Source organism: Rhincodon typus, chromosome 31, assembly GCF_021869965.1.
Source record: "Rhincodon typus isolate 14 chromosome 31, sRhiTyp1.1, whole genome shotgun sequence".
Classification (NCBI taxonomy): Eukaryota; Metazoa; Chordata; class Chondrichthyes; order Orectolobiformes; family Rhincodontidae; genus Rhincodon; species Rhincodon typus.
This window is the reverse complement of record NC_063362.1, coordinates 14,223,239-14,234,563: the sequence shown is the minus strand read 5'-3', so window position 1 is coordinate 14,234,563 and position 11,325 is coordinate 14,223,239. Positions and strand designations below refer to the sequence as shown.

General features: G+C 42.6%; 1 protein-coding gene across 1 annotated transcript in view; it reads right to left on the bottom strand.

Moving 5' to 3' along the window:
• Window positions 1-11,325, bottom strand: part of plch2a (phospholipase C, eta 2a) — a 129,910-nt gene that overhangs the window by 88,203 nt on the left and 30,382 nt on the right. The window lies entirely within an intron of this gene.

The window sequence follows — 11,325 nt, the reverse complement described above, 5'->3', positions numbered from 1 at the left end:
GTCCCAAAGTACTTTGCAGCCAATGAAGCCAGTAGAACCATTATGTTGTAGTCTAGGAAATATGCCACTAATTTGTGCACAGCAAGCTCCCACATGTAACGATGTTATGATAATAAGCAGGTCATGTTGATGGAAGGATAAAGCATCAAAGAAATAAAGAATTATTCATTTGATAGTATAAAACTTCAGTTTTGCTGAAAATGGGCTCACCTTGTTGAATCTTTTCATCTGGTCCTCATCATCAACAAACGTGCTTCCACTTTCTATTGGGTATTTCTTGCCAATTGTCCTGATGAGTGCAAGATGAAAAGCTTCGGCAAAACCATATCTCTTTTTCAGCAGTAGTCAAATAAAGGATTCTGCCAAATGTACGTGAACTCACAAGATGCTGCTTTGTCGTTGGTTACATTTTCAGGGAGGATCAACAGATCCCACCTGAATTTGCCTCAATTTTAATTTAGTACCTGCCTCTCCCAAAAGCTCTGTCAAATTCCTCAGATACGATCCTCCTCCTGATGCCCCATTTTGGTGTCAGCAAGGATCAGGAGTACTGTCAGGTGAGTGGAGTGTGCGAGTAGCGGTGGAGGGTCTGGTACTGAGTGCAATGCTGTTCTTACACTGACCAGCAGAGGTCAGCAGCTTCTATGGCGGGGTCAAGGGTGGACAGAAGCTTTAAAAACGGGGGATGTTTGGGGGAGAGGCAGATGTGAAATCACAAATCACTAAAGACGTTCTATTCCTCAGATACTGGACATCCCTTTAGGAAATGAGACGTGAATGGTTTAAAACAACAGTAATCTGTCACTCTCCCTCAGACTGAACACACTCGGATGGCTCTGTCAAACAGCAGCTTGGTTTAGTAACAACATCGGATGTGATACAGATACAGTAGGATGTGGGCCTGTGCCAAATCCATCATGTTGGCTCCCAGAAGCAAGCAGTGTTAACTACTGACAGGGCCACTCCCCACAGAGGTTCTTCATTTAAATGTAACTTTAATTAGAAAGATCAAATCATTGTTAACCTCCCCCAGGTCTCCTCACTGCAGGAGTTGAGTGTAGGATTCATACATTCTGTCACACAGGGTCAAATCCGCAGTATACCCCAGACAAGAAGGAATTGGAAAGGAACACAAGAAAGAAAACTAACGACAGAGAGACAGGAAAAGGCCAACACAAAAGAAAAGGGAAAGATGGACCAAGATTATTCTGAGAGAATGACAGGCACAAAGAAGGAGTGGAACAGACAGGAAGAAAGATTAGCAGAGAAAGTAGACAAGAGGATGACAATTGGAGATGAAGCTGGGCATATTGATAGAGAGAAGAATGATAGAAGGTTTCAGACATACAGAGAGAAGAAGAGATGAAAAGCTGAAGAAGAGCTTGTGTTATAGCATCTTTTATGACCTCTGAACATCCTAAAAATGCTTTATAGCCAATTAATTCCTGATTTCTTTTTGGAACTGCAGTCACTATTTTAATGGAAAAAAGTATGGAAGCCAATTTTCATACAGCAATCTGCCCACAAGCAGCAACATGACAATGATCCGATCATCAGTTTGTTAGCAATCCTGGTTGAGGGACAAGTGTTGGCCTTCTCTTCTACAAAATAGTGTAATAGAATCTGCTTTGTTCACCTGAGAATGACAGGCAGGCTCTCAGTTTCAAATCCCATCTGAAGGAAAGCACTTCCAACAGTGCAGTACTCCTTCAATACTGTATTGAGTAAAAGTGCAAGAGAACTAGGCAGAGACAGCAAGATAGATGGAGGCAAGGGGATAGTGAAACTGGCATTGCCTAGAGAATGAGAAAATGACCAAAGAGAGAAAAATGGTGACACTCAGAGAGATGGGAACATCACAGCTGGGACCAGAGATAAATCTAGTTGTAATGAGACGGTGGTCTATAGGATTATAGATCACTAATATCAGCAGTCATATGCTAGAAGCTGAAAAGAGAGTGAACAGCTTGTACCAGAGAAAGAAGCACTTACCTTACAGTGTAGCAGATTTTATAGAGCAAACAAAAGGAGTTTGTGGAAACCCACCATAGTCAGACCATCATTATGCTTAAGTAGAGGAAACATTCCTATTGTATACCAGGCCATGATTTACCCAAAGAGACACTCAAATTGGAACCAAACCACAAACCAATAAACAGAGAGGGTATTCATAGAAATACAAACAAGGTGAGCGAGTGATTTTAGGACAGTGTCCAACCTGAATGCAACGTCCTGCTTTCCCCAAGATAAAACCAACAATTGGACTCCAGATGCTGCCTAATAGTTCTGGCAGTAGAAAATTGCAGTCATTCTGCACTAACTGAGAATATCATCTTGTGCAGATGCTGGAGTTAATGATCACTTGAATATATGCAGTAGACAAAGCAAATCGAAACAACATAAAGGAACCCAGCAATAAGCTGATGTCTTTAGAGCACAAAAAATAACTGATAGTGAAAACAAATCAATGGACCCCAAATTGCTTTTAGCTGTAAATTTGTTCTCACTTTTGTTTACAGCTTGACAGCCTGAATTGCATTAGCATAAAGAATGAGCTGAGATGTAATTCCAAGCTGCCATTTAGCTCAATTCAAAGGAGGCATGATTACAAACCACAAGCTTGTAATGAAGGCTGAGGGAGTGCTGCACTGCTGAAAGTGCCAGCTACCGGACTAGGTTTTATACCAAGGCCCCCTTCACGTGTTCCAGTTGGACACTAAAACTTCCCAAAAGTGTACATTTGAAGAGCAGGCATCTGTCACAGGGTCTTGGCAAATTCTCCTCCCTCAGCGATCACCATCAGCTTCACGGGAACTCTCTCATTACTGTCTGACACTTTCTTACTTTATGCTATAAAGATTTTGGCTCTTCCCTGAACAAGGATTGCCAATGCTCTGGGAGCTTAAAAGATTAATCTCCAGGAGCAAATTGATATGGCATTGAAAGCTATTACAGACGGGATGAAGTGCTGACTGATGGATTGTCAAGTAATTCCTGTTGGATAATGAAGAGGCTGCTTGCTTTCCATTAGGCTGTAGGCTATTGAAGATAGGTGTATCAGGTAACCAAGGTGATGGTGTCTATGATGATGCAAAGTCATGTGATGAAATGTCCATGATATACCCAATCCGAACCGGCAACTTCACCCCTCATCATCAGTCACTCTGCCCAATCCAATAACAAGAAACTACCACGTGAAGTGTAGGATCAAGCTCTCATTAATATATTTTTAATCAACCTGTTTAGAAATGTACTGACACAACTCTGGAGTATGAGACCTGAACTGGCTCAGAGGCAGGGGCACTGCCATGGCACCACAAGTGCCATCAGGTGCTCAGTAATCTCTTCAAGTCAAAACAGGTTGCTCAATTCTCCAGCTCATCATCCTCAAGAGGCTCCACGTTGTGGAACACATACACTTACCTCACACTCAACCCTTTTGTATCTGCAAGCTGCAACAACTCGGAGACACCTTTACCCCTCTGGAACCTTCGCCTCTCCTCTTTCCTCTGACTCCATCCTTTCTCTTGATCCCACCAGGGATTTACTATCCCTTCTGACCTTCCTTTCTCTGATGTCACCATTCCATACTCAGCAAAAGTCTTAGTTTTATCCTGTGCACCCCTACCTTAATAATTTTGGGCACAACATGACGTTGAACTCTTCTTCCATCACCTCTGCCTCCATGCCCATTCCTTTGGACAGAAGTCCTCTCCCCACTACCATGGTTGACAGGGTCCTCAGCTTTGTTTCTACACTCTGCCCTCACCACTTCCCTCCCTCCAACTACAGTGATAGGCTTCTTCTGGTCCTCACCTACCACTCCACTCACCTCCACGTTCAATGGATTGTAAGCCACCATTTTCGTCACCTCCAACAGGATGCCACAACCAGATGCATATTCTCCTCCCCTCTCTTGTCAGCATTCCGCAGGAACTGTTCACTCCAGGACATTCTGGTCTCTTCCTCCTCCATTCCCAATATCTCCTCATCCCTAGGGCACCTTCCCATGCAATTGCAGAAGGAATAATACCTCCCCATTTGCTTCCTGCATCCTCACCATCCAAGGCCTGAGACACATCTTTCAGGTGGAGCAGTGATTTACTTGCATTTGACTCAATCTAGTCTACTGTATTTGCTGCTCACAATGTTATTTCATCTACATTGAAAAAATGCAGGCTGAGTGACCGCTTTGTAAAACACCTATATTCTGTCCCCCCAAGCTCCCAGTTGCCTGTCACTTCAACACTGTGTTCCCATGTCAACATTCCTGTTGCACATCTGCTACATTGGTCCAGCAAGCCTAGAGGCCAGGCAACTGAAGGCACAACCACCGATATTCAAGTGATTAAAAATCAAGCATGTGCAAGAGGCACAATTGGAGGAATAGAGAGATCCTGGTGCATTGTAGGCACTGGAGGAGATAATTGAGGCAGGGAGGAGGTTGAGGGCTGGAGGAAGATACTGAGGTAGGGAGCAGTCTAGGGGCGGGACACATTAATGTGATAGGAAAGAGTGTAAGATCTGGAGGAGGTAAGAGATGGGGAGGGTTGTAGGAGGTGGAGGAGGTTATAGGAGTGGGGATGAGCTTACAGGGGTAGAGAGGGTTTCAGGGGCTGGAGGATGCTACAGAGATAGGTAACAGTGTACGGTCTGGGGGAGGTTTCAGAGGTAGGGAGGGTTGTAGGGGTTGGAAGCGGCTACAGAGGTGGAAAAAGGTAAGAACGTGGATGATGTAACCATCCAGCAGAATAGTCATGCTATTTTGCTGGCAGCTATAAGTGGATGATATCCCTGGGTAAGATTATATTATGCCAATTTTATGTTGTATCTTTATACATCGCAGCTCACAGTAATAACCAACATGTAACGGCGAATACAGGAAATGTCAAGAATAACTTCCTCAGGGAAATATTTTATAAACCCACTGATTCCAGGTCAGTTAAAATCATGCTGTTACCTTTGCCTTCATTTTAATGAAAGAACATTGACGAAAGGCAATGGCCAAGGTCGCCTGGCAACATTATTAAATCTGAGTTTATAAATAGCTTACTAGTCTCAGAGCACATGCATTGCAGTACAATGTGAGTGCACCAACTGAATAAATGCTAGTGCTCAAATGGTACAAGGCTTTAGTCTGGCTGAGCATTGGGCACTGTGGCCTGTTCCGGCCAACAGGGCACAGGAGAGTCATTCATAGCTGGTACAGATTGGATTCTGGAAGGCTGATGCCAGCCCCAGTTAGCTAATGAGGAAGGGGCTGCAAAAGCTATGGGGTCTTCAAGCTTGAAAGGAGGCAACTGGGACAGGGCACCGCTAAGGGAAATGAATGAGGAACGTGCGGTAAAAGTATATCTGAGGCATAACTTCGAGTAAAACTAGGGCAAGGGGACAGTTCAAATTAAGGATTGAATGTTCTCGGAATATTCTCTCCCAGCCATCGTTCCAGGGCAGAGGAGTGGAAATAAAGCTGGGAGTCATTTTAAGGAACTTCTGGGCTGGCGGCAAGGGGGCTGCTTTTTGTTTGCTGAATAAATTGTGGATCAAAGTGCCTTCCTCACCTGTGTCTCTCTCTGATACCTGTCCTATTGAGAGGTTTCCCACTTCCAAACAAATCCTATTTCAAAAACTTTCAGTTACTCTTAATGTTATGTATCTCTGAAGCACATTAAAATTCAGAAGAAGCAGTGATTCACATGACCAATTAATGAAATACAAAAATTAATGTATATGCAAATGAGCTGAAGCTTGCCTGGGGCTCAGCAGTGGTGTTACATCACAAGAGACAAGAAAGTTAGCAGGACTTTGAGAAATAATTTGAAACAATTTCTTAATGAGTATAGTCTGTTTCACTGCGTGCAGGTGTTCTGGTCTCTGCAGATAGCACAATACCAAAGATTCTGTGTCAGATTCATATTTATACAGTGCCTTTTATAACATCAAAGAGTGCTTTACAGCCAATGAAGTACTTTTGATGTATAATCACTGTTATAATGTAGGAAACATGGCAGTTAATTTGTACAAGGTACCACAGACTGTAACAAGTTAATGACCAGAAAATAGTTTGTTGTGATTTTAGTTGAAGGCTGAACATTGGCTGAGATTTCAGGGAGAACACTCTTTGAACTTCTTCCAATTGCGTCATGCGATCTTTAATATCCACCTGAGTGGGCAGTGGAGGCTTCGGTTTAATGTCTCATCTATAGGATGGTGTCTCTGACAGTGCAGCATTCCCTCAGTACTGCACTGGAGTGTCAGCCTGGATTGCTCAAGGCTCTGGAGATGTTTAATAAGGACAATCCACTCTCCCTGATCCCTGTGTAGCTCACATCATTTAAACTAGAAAGGTTGCAGGTTCCAATCCCTGGTCTGTGCTAAATTAGACGGATTTTCAATTGGAGGGGCAAGGATGAGGTGTTACAATTGGCCACACTGCATCCTACGCTTGCTCATTCTGTCCTTGAACTGTAGAACTCTTCAACACCTCAGCACCCTTTTGAACCTGCATTTTCATTTTGTGGGATCTTACTGTGTCCACCTTTGTTTATATGGCAACTGTTGCAACATTTCAAAACTAATTCATCAGACGTGAAACTCTTTGAGACTTTCTAAAGATGCAGTGAGGCATCAAACTCTTAGTCTACCTTCTCCCAGTACCCCATCCTTTGGATCCAAGTTCAATTGTTACAGTTCCCCAGATCAGTGAAGAGAGCAAAATCACCAGCAGAGAATAGAAAAGAGAAAAGGTGCAGTTGTATTCACTCTGTTAACAAGAAACTAACAGTATCCTTCATAAGGAAATCAGATAAATATTCAAAATGGAATATTTTTCAAGATTACAGGAAAAGACCAGGGCGGTGGGACTGATTGGAAAGTTCTTTGAGGAACTGCAAGATGGGCTGAATGGTCACCTTCTAAAACGAGTCAATCTATAATTCAGCAAGGAAAAGTGTGGGGAAGGAAAGAGCAGAATCAGAGGAAAGAGGAGCGAAGAAGAGCTGGAAAAAGGAATCTTACATTTATGTCAAATCTAGCATAGTATCATAGAGATGTACAGCATGGAAACAGACCCTTCAGTCCAACTTGTCCATGCCGACCAGATATCCTAAATTAATCTAGTCTCTGTTACCAGCATTTGTCCCACATCCCTCTAAACCCTTCCTATTCATGTACCCATCCAGATGCCTTTTGAATGTTGTAATTGTACCAGCCTCCACCACTTCCTCTGGCAGCTCTTTCCACACACGCACCACCCTCTGCGTGTAAAAGTTGTCCCTTAGGTCCCTTTTGAATCTTTCCCATCTCATTTTATGTTGCTCAGAATCTTCCGAAGGTGCTTCACCTTGAATTAATAACCTTGAACCGCAACCATCAAATTGAATACAGCAAGATGCCATCAACTGCAAATGAAGTTAATGAAGAGGTAATATATGGGGTGGTGTGGAGAGATATTGACCACTGGGAGAACTCACGGCACCTTGTTGGCTAGTGTTACAAACACGTAAAGCATGTCCTTTTATGTTTAATATTTACAAATAAAAATGTAATATGGGTAATTCCTTTGCTTGCCTATTGTAAAATGAGATCTCTTTGAGTAAGCTGCAAAATTCTTTTAAATTATTTGAACAAGTTAGGTGAGGCAATTCATAAAAAGACAGATGTCACCTGGAGTGAACCTCTAAAATGATATCATAAATACAAGAATACACCAACTTGTAGGTCATGTACAGAACTGTTGGATCTGATAGAGATGGGTGCAAAGAGCGTGAGTGTGTTTGAGTATATAGTATCTTGCAGCTGAATTAACTGTGTTCCAATTCCCTTGGAGAAGAGCAGCCCACATACATCAAACAGTCCCAGTTCTGTCTGGTGTTTCTTCAGTATTCCAGCTGTTTACATTTGGATCCATCTGACGTTTAATCTCTTTGTACAATTCCCCCTAGGCCCATTTCCCTTCCATTCCTGTTAGACAAAACATCCAACTGCAAACTTTACTTCACTTGGGAATATTTCAAGGGATAAAACCGAGATTTCCTATACTGGGACTATCTTGTACATTGGAATATAGACCAGTTTTATCAATTCGTCTCGTATGAAACCTGCTATTGTAATCTTCTAGTTTAAAGCTATCAGCTTCAATATGCTGACTGGACTGACTATCCCAACTCAGGAAATTGGATATTGTCCTTTTAGTCATTTTGCATTTCACTATGGGTTTGCTTTGTTTATTTTGACTTTTACATCTTTACTCCCTGTCTGGTTAGTGTGACAGATTCTCCACCATGGGGGAATTGATGGTGTAGTGTGTAGTGTTAATGTCACTGGACTAGTAACTCAGTACCCCAGGTTCAAGTCTGGGGACAGGGGCTTGAATCTCACCAGAAGGTCAAGTATGAACTCAGTTAAAACATCTAGAATTTAAAGCTGGCTGAGTGGTAGCCACCATTGATTTGTCATTAAAATCCCATCTGGTTCACTAATTCCTCTTTATCGAAGGAGATTCTTTTCTACTGAGAAGATGTCGAATCTTTGGAATTCTCTACCTCAGAGGGCTGTGGAAGCTCAGTCTTTAAGGATATTTACAGGTTAATCAATGTTTGGTTATCGATGATGTAAAGCATTATCAGGCAGTGTGGTTAAAAGGCATGAAGGGTTCAATCATGATTGTATTAAATGATGGTGCAGGCTCGATGGGCTGAATGACCTCCGCCTGTTCCCATGTCGCTATACAAATACTGTGCTTACAAGAGGAGGTCAGAGGCTAGAAATTCTGCAGCAAGTGACTCACCTCCTGTCTCCCCAGTGCCTGTCCATCATCTAAAAGGCCAAAACAGGGAATGCGATGGAACGTTTTCCAGTCGCAGCTCTAATGATATCTCAGAAGTTCGACACCATCCAAGACAACGCAGCCCACTTAAATGGCACCCATCCACTACCTTCAACATTCATTCTGTTCCCCACCAACTTACAGTGGTACTAGGTTGTACCATCCACAGGATATACTACAGTAACTCACCGAGGCTCCAGTGACAACAAATTCCAAACCCACTACCGTATCATGACTAAATAAACAAAGAAAGCTGTAACTGGGATTTAATATCAGTATCCATTGTATCCAATTCAGCCCCTCAAGCCTGCTCTGTTGCTTAATATGATAATGGTCAATCTCATCTTGGCTCAACTACACTTTCCTACCCATCCGCCATTACCTTTCAACCTGTTACTAATGAATAATCTGTCAAACTCCTCCTTAAATTTAATCAATGTCTCATCATCCACTGGATAGTGAAAACATGACCCTTATCTCTGCTTTAAATCTGTCACCCCTTATCCGAAAACGATGACCTCTTCTTCTAGATTTCCTCACAAGGTGAAACATTGGCTGATCCATTGATAATAGAAATTGTGTTTTAAATCTGGATTATGTTTAACTGTCCCTAAAGTCAAGATGGTATAAAGCAAGGCTTCATGTGGTATAAACATTTCAGAGACATTCCCTACACTCCAAAGCATAACACAAGTATTTCTCCCTGTGCAAAATGAGTTATTCAACTAAACATATGTATTTACTATTTTTGTTTTACTTCATGTGAAACTTGTTGCTGAGCAACAATCCCATTGGGAGCTGGAGCGATCTTTGACAAGCACACACATCATGTACAATGTTCAATCTGGCTCAGTTTCATTGATGTTGTTCCTGACAATCTAGCTTTGTGTAAGTAAGTTGTATGAAATGGCGCTAACACTATCAGTGTTGCTGAAGAAGTAATTTTGTATTCATCACCCAACCAACCCAATCCTGCTTCATGTGATAGCCGAACTCATCACTGTCCAGTAGGGGTCACTGGATGGCATTCCGGATTGGGCATCCGAGCTTAATTTATCCTGGCTTTCCAAAGATGTCGCAAGCACTCTTCCAGCCACCCAGCATTGGCTGAATACAGCACAGGTTTTTCACGAAGAAACTCTTAGGGGTGGCATGGTGGCATGGTGGCTCAGTGGTTGGCACTACTACCTCACAGCACCAGGGACCTAGGTTCAATTCCACCCATGAGGCAACTGTCTGTGTGGAGTTCTCCCTATGTCTGCATGACTTTCCTCCTATAGTCAAAAGATGCGTTGTTTAGGTAGATTGACCGTGCTATAGTGTCCAGGGATGTACAGGCTATGTGGATTAGCCATGGGAAATGGAGGGTGACAAGGATAGAGTAGGAGGTGGGTCTGGAGTGGATTGTCTTCAGAGAGTTGGTTTGGACTTGATGGGCTAATTGGCCTACTTTTACGCTGCGGGGATTCCATGACTCCTAGACTGGTATCTTATTGGATTAGTGTCCTTATCCAATCAAGGCCTATATATTCACTTTGTCAGTTAAGACAGCCTTTTGCCTTGTAAGGTGATGGTTTGTAGCTGGATGGTCAACTGTGTGTTAATTTTTGCCTGGTGTGACTTGGCAGTCTTTCTTTGGCATGGCAGTTGCTGATGCAAAGGAAGGCAGTGGCCTAAGATGGTGGCCTGTTTTCTCTGTGCCATCTCTTCAATGAACTGAACTTTATGATTCAGCTGCCTCTTCCAATGCCTTTCCAAGTAGTCAGCCTAGAAAGGTTACAGACATCAGAAACTGTTTCCAGTTGTCAGCACCAGTATCCAACACCTTCATACCTCACCTGTCCTTAAAGAGGGGAAATCAATGCCCATTTGGCTTGTTCACTAGACAGAAAAGTTGTGGATATCTGTCTGTCGTCTATCTAACATATATGTGCAAGGCAGCATGGACATCATTGTCTTAGCATTCAGTCTGTACTGATGACATTAGCACAATCTGAGTTGATTACCTTGTCATGCCAAAAAATGCCAAGGACGTGTTTGAGAAAGTGCAGGTGGGGAGTGGCCCTTTTCAGTACATGTTGTCCAGTGCTGACCCCTGTAGAGGGGTGCGGTGAGCGTGGAAGCTTGGCGTTCTCAGACCTGGAGTATAAATTGCTATTGCCATTTGAAATTTGGCATTCTTGCATTTGACTTGATGAGTGCAAGACTAAAAGCTTCAAGCACTGTGTCTCTCTTCTCAGCAATATAGCTGGATGTATTTGCAAGCATTACTTTGGTTAAGCTGTCATAACATATCAAAAATAATGCCTAACACACACACACAGCCGTTTATGAAAGCAAACAAATTTAAAGTCTTTTGTATAGATTCTCCATCAAGCCGAGAGTTCCAATTGTTTGTACTAGTAGGCTAATGTTCTGACTTTTATCCACCTACATATGTTTTCTATGTAGTTGATTGTGTTTAATGGACATGCCTCGATGAAAATACAACTTTATAC